Genomic DNA, 12,024 nt, shown 5'->3' on the forward strand with positions numbered 1-12,024 from the left:
AGGAAGGAACGCTACTAACAACCATACCAGGAGGAAGAGCCCTGCATATGCTTAGTTTAGCTGTGCTCGATCACTTTCCAAAAAGAAAAGGAGTACTTGTGACACCTTAGAGACTAAAGAGTGAGACTTGCACCCTATGCATCTCGGTTGCTGAATAGAATTCAGTGTATTTTGCTGAACCAGTTGCTTTAAATGTGTTTGCCAGATTGTTGTATGGAGTGTTGTTGTAGCCATGTTGGTCCCAGGATATTAGAGACACAAGGTGGGTGAGGTAATTTTTTTTTTATTGGACCAAAAGGTACTGCCTCACCCACTGGGTCTCATTAACGGATTGAAATTCAGACTGGGAAGGAAGAAAATCTTTGTTACTGCAAGAAATGTGTCCAGGAGCCACCCTCAAGAATAACAAGGCTTGTAAATTAAGAATTTTAAATAAGAGTTACCATAATCATTAGAAATGAACCTGGCTTGTTCATCCAGCAGATGCTTAAAGGTCTGGTCTTGTTTCCATTGAAATCTTTAGCAAAAATCCCATTGATTTCAATGGTAGCAGGATCAGGCCTTTAGTGGCTACTCTAGAAAATGTTGGTCTTGTTCCCCCCACTGCCCCAACCTCTGAAGATTAGCATAACTTCCGTTGAGGTAAATGGGAGCTGTGGGAGCTCAGCATTTGTGGAATCAGACCCGAGGCACCCAAAATCAGATTCCAGTGCAGAGCACCCACAACTTCAGCTGAAATCAAAGGTAACTGCAGGTGCTCATTTGTTCTGAGGCTAAGGGTCTGAAGTGGGGCACCCAAACCAGTTGTCATTGCAAAAAAAAAATTGGATCTAAATCTCTTTGGCCATTCTGTATGTCCTGTGGTCTACACTAGGGGACTGAGACTCAGAACTCAGGGTCTGGCTTTCATTAACTTGCTTTTTGATTTTGGAGAAGACACTTCACTTTTGTGAGCCAATGGGGGTGAGGTAATATCTTTTATTGCACCAACTTCTGTTGGTGAGAGAGACAAGCTCTCAAGCCAGCAGAAGTTGGTCCAATAAAAGATGTTACCTCACCCACCTTGTCTCTCTAATATCCTGGGAATGATACAGCTACAACTACACCTTCATATTTTACTTTTGTATCAGTTTTAACCAATTGTAAATTAATTGTCTCAGGAATCTCATTTAGGTTAAATAAATATTTATAAATCACTTTGCATTCCTCAGATGCTAGAAGTGTAAAACTTGTTATAAAGAGCTGTCACATTTCAGACCAATGATTGACGTGAGACTGGCCTTGAGCAGAAGAATGCACTGTTTTGTGGATCTATCTTGTTACACTGGTTAGTTGACCAGTCATCTGAAGGGAACATTTCACATTTACTGAAGATAGCTTGAATGGTATAAGAGATCAACATCTTAGATAAGGTCGTGTAAGGTTAGAATATTTAAAAACAAAAGACCACGTGTGAATGAAAATCTGCAACAATCAAGCAGTCACATTAACTTTTCTCATTGAGAACCTTTTTTTACTGACCTTTCAGAGAAGCAACTTTCTCTTACTAGTGCCTTGTCTTCTAAACCTTCTCTCATTTTGCAGTGCCTGACAAAGCAATCAAGTTGTTTTAACTGTCTGAATTTACATTCTGAAGTGCAAGTGCAGTGTTATCCGTAGTCAGAATTGATATGGATATTATTTCTAATTGAACCATTCTAAACCCCAAATGGGTGATTATTTAGGTGACAATAATAGAGCACTTTACAACTAATCTCGCTAGAAACATGTAATTTGTATGTCACAGGTTTTTTTGTTTTGTCTTGGTAAATGCAGATTGTAACTCAAACAAAGCAAGAAGGCTGTAGACATTTACAAAAACAAAAAAACTGAGAGCATGCTCTAGTGTTGTGCCTAGGACAAAGAGCCGGCAACTCCTGAGTTCTAATCATTGCTCTGGCACTAACTTCCTATGCGTTTTTTATCAAGTTGCTTCAGGCCAAATTTTTCAGATGTGGGTGCCAAAGATAATGAATGATCATGCATTATTTTGAAAGCCAGATTCCATCAGCCAAGTACACAATGCTATTTGTACATGATGTACATAAGCAGAGAGAAATGCATTCAGTTTAAATGTTCAAACTTCAAACAAATATAATCAAGGGGGGAAAACTTCTAGGCAATAAAAAGGGAATTCACAAGCCAAAGCAATTAAGTTGGAAGGCAAAGTATATTACATTTTTTTAAAAAAACCTAGCATTTTAAACTTATTTTCAATGTCTCCAGAGCGTTTTGCTGTAGAGAGAACCCCAAATGGGAGGGGAGTTTTTTCTTTCTTTATGATGTATAAAGAAGTTGAAAGGTTTTGTCAATATAATTTTTCTGCTTTGTTGCTGCTGTTTCCTAGAGATTCAGGTCTTGTTACCCTATTCTTCCTGGAAGAATTGAAAACTATCAGGATCATGTCATGAGCCCCAAGGAAGTGAAACCTGGGTAACTGCAAAGAGAAGGGATGTTTAGGCAGATCGTTGCATACTTTATTTTGTTTTGTTGCTTTTTAACTCTTATCTAGCAAACAGCTGGGAAAAATGACCTCTTTGTTAAATTTCCACCAAGTGCGTGTGGGGAAAATGCTTCCATCCTAGTTCTTTGGTCCTTCAAAGAGACCAAAACAGGGAAACGAAGAATGTATTTAATATTTCTAAAGTAATAAAAAACCCATACCACTTCCAGTCTTTATCCTTCTATCAGGCCTTCTCTATTCATCTAGAGTTCTCTACCTATGGCCCCATCACCATTATCTGAGCAGCTACATCATAAAAAAGCAAAAAAGGCCAGCCATTTTCACTCTGTCCAAGTTACTGATAAAATAGGCAAATAAATTGAAACCGCTGGTGTTGAGGACAAACCTTCATATGCTTAGTTTAGTGTGGATCTATCACCTTAGAGCAAGGGTGTTTTGTATTATTATTTTTTAAAATTAATTTTGCCAAGTTGCAGCAGCAGCTTCCTCTCCACTATAGTAAATGAAGCTTTCAGGAGACCACATCTTCTGTATTCCAGTTCTGATCTTAATGTAGATTTTAATAGTCAATCAAGATGCTTGCTAAATTATAGTACTGTACATTAGGTCTATTCCTGCACTGCTGTAGAAATCTTGATCATTTGGTTTTTATTACTTTTTTGATTTAATGAACAGAAAACATTAAAGCTAAATGCAAAACAGCTATATAAAAATGTTCAGAAATCCAGAAAAATGACAGACATAGCTGTGGAAAATACTTACCAAAGCCATTGTCCCTGGTAAATGCCATTAACTTTGATCGAATGCTTCTGGTGGCCTTCATTTTTTTTCCCCCCTCTCTCCTACATTCCTTTTTCTATGTTCAGAATGTTCAAACTGTATATCAGTATCTCTTGTCACGTGGCTATAAAAATAACTCACTCCAGCCTGTCTTGTTTATTAGGCCACGATTCAAAAGTCAGAAATGATTAATCACCCAACCTTCTATCATATAAATATAGCTGCTATAAAATGAAAAAAATCTATAAAATTCCCATATAGTTAAAGAATCTGACTAGATCACTGGCTGCAAGAATCTATCAAAAGTGCTAGTTATCCTACAGAAATGGTGTAGAGCACTACAAGTTACTGCAGTGTTTGGAATCAATACCATATTTTTGGTACTGACAGATGAATGTGTATAAAGTTCATTGGCTACGAAATGCACTAGGACATCACCCATTTTTTCATTAGTGATGAAAATGGAGCCAAAAATGAATGAGCAGGAGTAAATGTTGCGAAGTCAAGAGTGAAAACAGCTTTTAACCCAAACTGGACAGTGGATTTTCTTTTTATTATGCCACCTCATTTAAATGCAAATCCTTTGTGTTTAATATGCAAAATCACTCTCTCTGTCTGTAAGGTCATCAACATGAGGTGCCACTTTGAATCAAAGCGCAGTAACTTCAACGGGGCCTATCCTCCTGGCAGTGTTGCAAGACGTGACAAAATTGAAAATCTGAAGTCTTCATATCACATTTCAAATGTCATTCTTACAACATCAGCGACTGTACAGGGAAAAGCAACAGCCACTTCTCTTTGGATAATGTTGGTACTAGCTAAAAAGAAAAGGCCTTTCCTGGTTGCCACGCTTGTGAAGGAGTGCCTGTTGGAAATGCTAGAAGAGCTTTTTGCTGGAGATGAAAACAAATATGACATTGTGAACTGTGTGAAGGCAAGTTCCCCTGTCTGATTCCACGGCACTGTGAAGAGTGGAGGTAATTTACAAGGATTGTTTCACTGCTTTCCGATTTAAAAAAAAAAAAAAAAAAAACAACCCGCCAAATATGTGTCTCTTGCAGTGGTGAATCAAACAATTTAAGTGACACTGTGCAGCTATCACTGTTTGTTAGAATTTATGATTTTATGCTGTCTGAAACAAAAACTCCACAACATGAAGGAAAAAGAAGCAAAACTTAACCGTGACATCTACTTGCTGAGCAAATGCAAGAAACAAAGTATAATCCCCAGAGGTCTCACCATCTATAACTCTCTAACCACAATATACAGATTCAAATAAGCGGAACAAAAGGACTTCAGAAAAACTCAGGCACCATCTCCTGCACCTCACATGGTCCAGAAGGGACCACCTCAAACAAGAAATCATCACACACTCCCACGCACTGGAAAGAAAAAAAAAAAAAAATCAGGAAACCTTCCTGGACATCATGCAAGAAATGCAAAATAAATATCAGAAAAACCCGATGAGACACATCCCACACAAAAACGAGTGGAACAACTCCTCCACAGCACAACAACTCCTCCACAATACACAGAACTTCACCTCCAGGATAAACCAGGGCCCACCACACGGGCACTATACAGGATCTCAGCATCATCCATTTATCAAAAGTACCTCTAACCGGCACAGAACAATCTGTACTCTCCAAGGAAGTAAACTTCTGCACCACCACAGAACCTGATGATACCATACTAACATATGGAGAATTAGAAGAATTCTTTTGCCGACTCTGCCTCAAATAATTTTACAACAACGACACCACTCAAAACTACCGTGTCCCACTGGCAGTCATAAGTAAAAAAGAATCTTCTGTTTGGACACCCCACAGTGGATGAAACCACACATGTGATCATTATGTCAATTGCTTCAGGAAAAAAAAAATGAACTATGAAATCCTTAAGAAACATCCCATCCACCAGAGACAATGCATGGGTGGGAAGGCACGTGGAGTCACGTCCCCCCACCCCTGAGTTGCTGCTTGGCTTGTACTGAGTATGCTCATATGCACGGAGTATGCTCAGTAACATCTGCTAAAGCTACTGCCCTCACTCTGCCCCCCCGCCCAATCGGTAGGTACGAGTCATCTCTGCCATCCACCACAACCTCTCCACCTCTGAGAGGACAGCTGTACAATCCATGAAATCCAACCACCAGATAGTGACCAAACTAGCGGACAAAGGAGGTACCATCATAATTCTCAACCATGATGACTACATCGGTGAGCCAACCGCCAACCCTCTGACACCACCTACTATAAAGAACTCAAAGAAGACTCCTCACCGCAAGTCACCCAGGAATTTAAGGATATAATCAAATACTTCCCCAAACAACTCCAAGAGAAACTCTACAACCTCACCACCCATAAACCCACTGCTGGGATCTTCTACATGCTTCCTAAGATACACAAACAAGGGAACCCAGGTAGTCTACTCCTGAGGGAATTGTGTGCAAATAAAATAAAAATTCTGTAACAAAAATTAAAATTCTGTGCACAATATTTTAAAATTCTGCAAATTTTATTTGTCAAATACATGTGGAGGCTCCAACATGGCATTGGGGAGCACATGCTACTGGCTGCCCAGAGGTGGGAGATCACTGTGCAGCTCCCCGCACTGGGACACAGACTCAGCGATGAGGCTGCACCCAACCCTGACACAGCACAAGGACAGGGCCTGCCCCAGAAACACTCAAGGGCCTTGCCCTCCATGCCAGGTGCACCAGGTGTGGGCAGGCAGGCTCAGCAAGGCAGGATCCAAGTGTGGAGGGGCTTAGTGTGGGGGGATACAGGTGCGGGTTGAGAGGGTTCTGTGTGGGGCAATCGGGGTGCAGACAGCTAAGTGAGAGATCTGGGTGCAGGGGGGGGATCTTGATGCACAGGGGCTTGTTGGGGGGTTCTGAGTGCAATAGTAATGTGACTCTGCAGGGGGGTCCAGGTGAAGGTGGTCGGGGCTCAGTGGGGGGTGTCTGGGTGTGAGGGGGAATAGAGCTCGGTGGGGGGTCTTGGTATGGGGGGTCAGATACTGTGGGAGTGAGGCTCAGTAAGGTGGGAATCCAGGTGCAGGTGGCTCATTGGGGTGCTCCAGATGCAGGGGGATTGGGGCTCATCAAGGGGGGGTTCTGAGTGCAAAGGGGTGAGGCTCAGAGGGAGGGTCTGAGTATGAGGGGGTCTGGATGCAAAGGGGTTGGGTGGATGGGGGAGCAGCTCCCTGTACAGCAATCCCTTCCCCTGAAGCTGAGGAGTGAAGGTGTGCAGGAAGTGTGTGTACTGGGGGGGGAAGAGTCTGCACAGCTTCCTACAGCCAGGGGAGAAATCTGGGGGTGAGTCTGACATAGCCCCAGATGCCATGCAGGGGAAAAGGAAGTCCCGTCCTCCCCAGCGTAGCTGGGACTAACAGATGAGCCCAGTGCAGGGTAGGAGCCACCAGCCAGGTCTTCCCCAGTCCCATCCCCTGCCCCACAGAGATTTACCTCTCTGCTGGCTGACCTGGGCACCCAAAACATACTGCTAGGGCGGGTTGCATGCTGCTCTTGTGGCTTCCCTTTGCTTCCCCATCAGGATGTCATTTTTCTGCGAGGAAACAAAGAAATCTGCTGGGGACAATTTCTGCACATGCGCAGTGGCACAGAATTCCCCCAAAGGTAGTAGACCCATCATAGCTGGTGACAGTACTTTTACTGAAGGAATACCGGGATTCATAGAAACCATCCTCCAACCACTCCCCACACAAAGGGCAAGCTTCCTCCAGGACACAACCGCCTTCCTCCAGAAGTCCTGCAACATTAACAACCTCCCTCAGAACACCATCTTTGCCACCATGGATGTCCCCTCCCTGTACAGCAACATCCCTCACAATGACGGCATCGCTGTCTGCCTCAAATATCTACAAGGTAATGGACAACACTCAGATACCCACCCCAGATCCATCTATTTCATCCTCAGCCATAACAATTTTACATTCAACAACAAACACTTGGTTCAAGTCACGGGAACAGCCATGTTTATTAGGATGGCTCCCCAATACACCAGCCTCTTCACAGGCCACCTTGAGGATGAATTTCTGGACAACTGCACCATGAAACACATGAGATACATGGATGACATTGTCATTCTCTGCACAGATGACCTAAACTCCCTCCTAGATTTCCACCACACTTTCAACAACCCCACTCATCCATCAAACTCCCTCTAGAACACCTCCGCAACAGCATCAGTTTCCTGGCCACTATGATCAGTGTGACCGGGGTCCCAGGAAGGGCCAGACTGAGATTGCTCAATCAGGACAAACGGCAACAAATGGGGCAGACAATCCCCCAAACTGGTGGTTATTCTAATAATTAGATTCACCAAGCCAGCAACAAAACAGCTTTTACAATACCTTACTGGTTACCCAGAAGCCAAAAACACAGTTCCCTTAAAGCAATCCAGTTTTAGGCTCCAACCCAGACAGCCAGGTCAAATATGAGGAGGATTACTGAAAATCTTGTTAATCATATATAAAGTTCTGCTTACCCACTAGGTCAATGAATATTTCAGATCTTACTCAAATACAGCCAATTCTTATTAACTAAACTGAGATTTATTAGAAAGAAAAGAGAGAGAATATTGGTTAAAATATTTTAAATATAGATATGAATAAAATTCTTAGGTCCGCTTCATAGTAGAGGTGATGAGCTTTAGAGCTGCAAAGAGTTCTTTGAGAATTAGTTCCATAGGTTAAATTCCAATGTCCAATATCAGGGTGATCCGGACTGGAGCTGGAGACCTCAGTCTTGCTACTCAAACTTGCCCTGAGGAAGCTTAGGCAGATCTGAGATAACAGGATCAGGGCCCTAAAGTTCTTTTATAGATCTCTGGAAGGCTATTGACAGCCTCTTGACAGTAAGTGAATAATAGGTGATCATCATGGCTTTGAAGACCTCCTATTTCCTAAGTACCACCAGTAATTAGCTGCATGGATTAGCATAAGGCAACTGCCCATCTCCTGCCTTTTACAGGTAGTTTACTACAAACTTCAAAGAGAAATAAAGACAATAGTATAAAAATATTATTAAAGCTAATGTTAAAAAAAATTATATAGTACATAGGTTGGGAAAAGAGTGTCTGTACATCTGGTTATAGTGCTTAGATTATCCACAAATACAAAATTCGTTTTTTAAAAGTCATTGAATACATAGAGTACATAATCGGCAATAAACCAATTTAGGTGAATAGATTTAACAATAGAGTTTAGCAATTAGAATCCAAATACTCGGGTACATCACTCATGAAAAGTTGTACAGAGATTTGGTTGTGGAAAGCAAAATATATCAATGAATGGCGATTGTCCCTCAGTAATTGAGAATTAGGTTGGTTGCCCATCTAGAAAATACTTTCCTAACTCAGCTTCTCATCGGCACTTCAGCTCATCCCTCCTGATATTGCAGATGTCCAGTGATGTGTTCTATGTAGATATCTCTCGACCACCTGATGGTGTCCGACACCATGAGTTGCCACATCAGCCAAAAGAAAAGGAGGACTTGTGGCACCTTAGAGACTAACCAATTTATTTGAGCGTAAGCTTTCGTGAGCTACAGCTCACTTCATCGGATGCATTCAGTGGAAAATACAGTGAGGAGATTTATATACACACAGAACATGAAAAAATGGGTGTTATCATACGCACTGTAAGGAGAGTGATGACTTAAGATGAGCTATTACCAGCAGGAGAGTGGGGGGAGGGGAGAAAACCTTTTGTAGTGATAATCAAGGTGCGCCATTTCCAGCAGTTAACAGGAACTTCCGAGGAGCAGTGGCGGGGCGGGGGGGGGGGAATAAACATGGGGAAATAGCTCATCTTAAGTGATCACTCTCCTTACAGTGTGTATGATAACACCCATTTTTTCATGTTCTGGGTGTATATAAATCTCCTCACTGTATTTTCCACTGAATGCATCCGATGAAGTGAGCTATAGCTCACAAAAGCTTATGCTCAAATAAATTGGTTAGTCTCTAAGGTGCCACTAGTACTCCTTTTCTATCTGCGAATACAGACTAACACGGCTGCTACTCTGAAACACATCAGCCAAGCGTAGCATTGACCGATTCCGCATTCTCTCAGTACTGGGGTCCCATGTGCCTAAGGCTCCGACGATCAGTATGTGTGTCTGGACCTGGTAACCCTTAGTTCTCAAGGTTTCGGCCAGAGGGGAATATTTCTCTACTTGCGAGCTTGGGCATATCCTTTTGATATTTGAATCAATAGAATGGGGTTCTCAAACTGGGGGTCGGGACCCCTCAGGGGATTGCGAGGTTATTACATGGAGGGTCGTGAGCTGTCAGCCTCCAGCATTTATAATGGTGTTAAGTATATAAAAAGGTGTTTTTAATTTATAAGGGGGGTTGCACTCAGAGGCTTGCTATGTGAAAAGGGTCACCTGTACAAAAGTTTGAGAACCACTGTAATAGAACATAGCGACAGACAGGAATTCTCTGGTTACATTGTTAACCTCTAACAAGATATAGTTAAACAGACACAAAAACAATCACTATCTTCTTCTAATTCTCTAACAATGCAAGTCTACATTTCAAAGCTCTAATTTATCTAACATGGAATGGCCCTAATTACCCATTTACATACTTTTTAATATGTCTCTAAAGGTTGAATTTGGGTGATGAAGCCTGCTAGGTGCTTAACCCTTTCTGGCTCAGTGAGACAATCAGCTTGAACAATGGAACCCTACAGATAACTATATACAAGAAACCTGTGGGATCACCATACCTACCTTCACAGATCCAGTAGCCACCCTGTGATAATGTGTTCACCCCACACCAGTCCTGAAGGGACTAAGCTGGCATAGTCAGGGCCAATTAACCTTACAGGCCACACCTGGTCAAGAATCTGGCTTGACTGAAAATGACTAATGGCTGATCAAACCCAGCTGGAGGAGAAACTGGCTAAGGTATAAAGCCAGGAAGTTGGGGGCAGAAAGGGGTTGAAGTGTGAAAGCTGGTAGTCACGCTCTAGGTTTAGAGAGGCAAAAGGAGGAAACCCTAGGGACAGAGAGATGTCCTGGGATCCTGGCCCTGAGGGAAGGATTTACTCAGAAGTTGTGGAGAAGAAACCCTGTGGAAGATGAAGTAGGAAGGAGCTCAGTGAAAAAGCAACAAGACTAGAGGTTGTGCAGACCTTGGCTGCTGATTGTAGGGTCGCTCAGCTGAAACCCAGAGTAGCAGGCAGGCGGGGTTCTACTACCAACCACTGGGAAGTGGCACAGGATTGCGGGGGACATCAACTGGACTTGTCCAGAGGCACTTTGACAGCCCCCAAAAAGGGGATTATATAGTGACCTAGCTGGAGAGCTGAGCCATGGAGAGAGAGAGAGAGAGAGAGAGAGGCCACAGGGTGAATGTGAAGTTCTAGGGTGCAATTTAGACTAATGAAGAGTTGTCACCTTTTACCCTGTACCCCTTAATGCCTTATTATGCCTTGCTACTGTAGGGTTTTCTGCCTGGAACACCCACAGACAGCAACAAGTATGAACTTAGTCCCTATGTATTATACAGCCCTAGTTAAATGCTCTAGATTTCAGGAGCCTGCCTGCCTCACCATGGACTTCCAATGGTCTTCACCAGCCTTGGTTAACCCCTGGTAAAATAACTCCACACTCTCCCCAGACTCAATTTTCCCCAAAAACCTGGGTTCTGCACTGTCCAGCCCTCTCCGGGCAGCTGAGATTTTAAAGGTCCTGTTGCCCCTGTAAAGGATCAATATTCAGCAGTCTGCTACTTTAACTAGAGTTACTAAACAGTTCAGTTTAAACACAGCACTGAATTAGTTTAGATTAAAAATAAAATAAGCTTATTTAACTACAAAGAGAGAGATTTTAAGTGAGTACAAGTATCAAGTATTTAAAGTCAGAATGGTTATAAGAGAAATAAAGGTAAAATGCTTTCTAGAAGATAAAATTTAACAAGCTAGACTTGGTTCAAGATAAAATCCTTACTACATGTTCCCAGCAACATGACTGACCAAATTCAGGGCTGGTTCCTTTGTCTTCTTGGGCGAAAGAGAGATGAATCAGGGTGTTTTTGCCCCTCACTTTTATAACCCAGTCACCCTTTGAAATGCATTTTCCTGAAGGTTATCCCTAAATAAAGTTCATTCCAGTTGTGAGGAAGGAGATATGGAATCTCATGGTGAAAGAGGTTCTAGGCTGTTGTTTGCTAAAATGCAGATCAAACTGTTTCTGCGCCCCTTTGTTGCCAAAGAATGGCTACTTGACAGGTGATTGCCCATCAACTTTGATGACACCTGGCTAGAGGCACCAACTTGTCCTTTGTCTTTGATAAACCAGTTTACCCACTCCAGATTTGTCTGGTAAACCCACTGTAGTCATAATTTCAGTTTATATTCATCTTAATATGCATTTCATACATACATTACAAAAGAATATTAATGATCAGTGTGTTATTAGTTTTAAAGGATATCTCAGTTTTATTAGTTTTATAGGATATTTTGCACAAAGATTATTACAATAATATGTAGGGTGTGAATACAGGGGTGCTTTTTGTCATAGTGAGCGAATGATAGAAGGGGGCGCCAAACTGGATGAGAGCTGATTCCCTAGACACAGCCATTAGGAGGTGCCCCAGTGGTGAGTGAACCCCATTACACATCCCAAATATACCAAGAAATTTGTTATCTACAGCCAGGTCCTCAGACACCACAGAATATGCTGCGAGGAGAAAATCTGGGATATA

This window comes from Lepidochelys olivacea (genome assembly GCF_965140295.1).
Source record: "Lepidochelys olivacea isolate rLepOli2 genome assembly, chromosome: 1".
NCBI lineage: Eukaryota > Metazoa > Chordata > Testudines > Cheloniidae > Lepidochelys > Lepidochelys olivacea.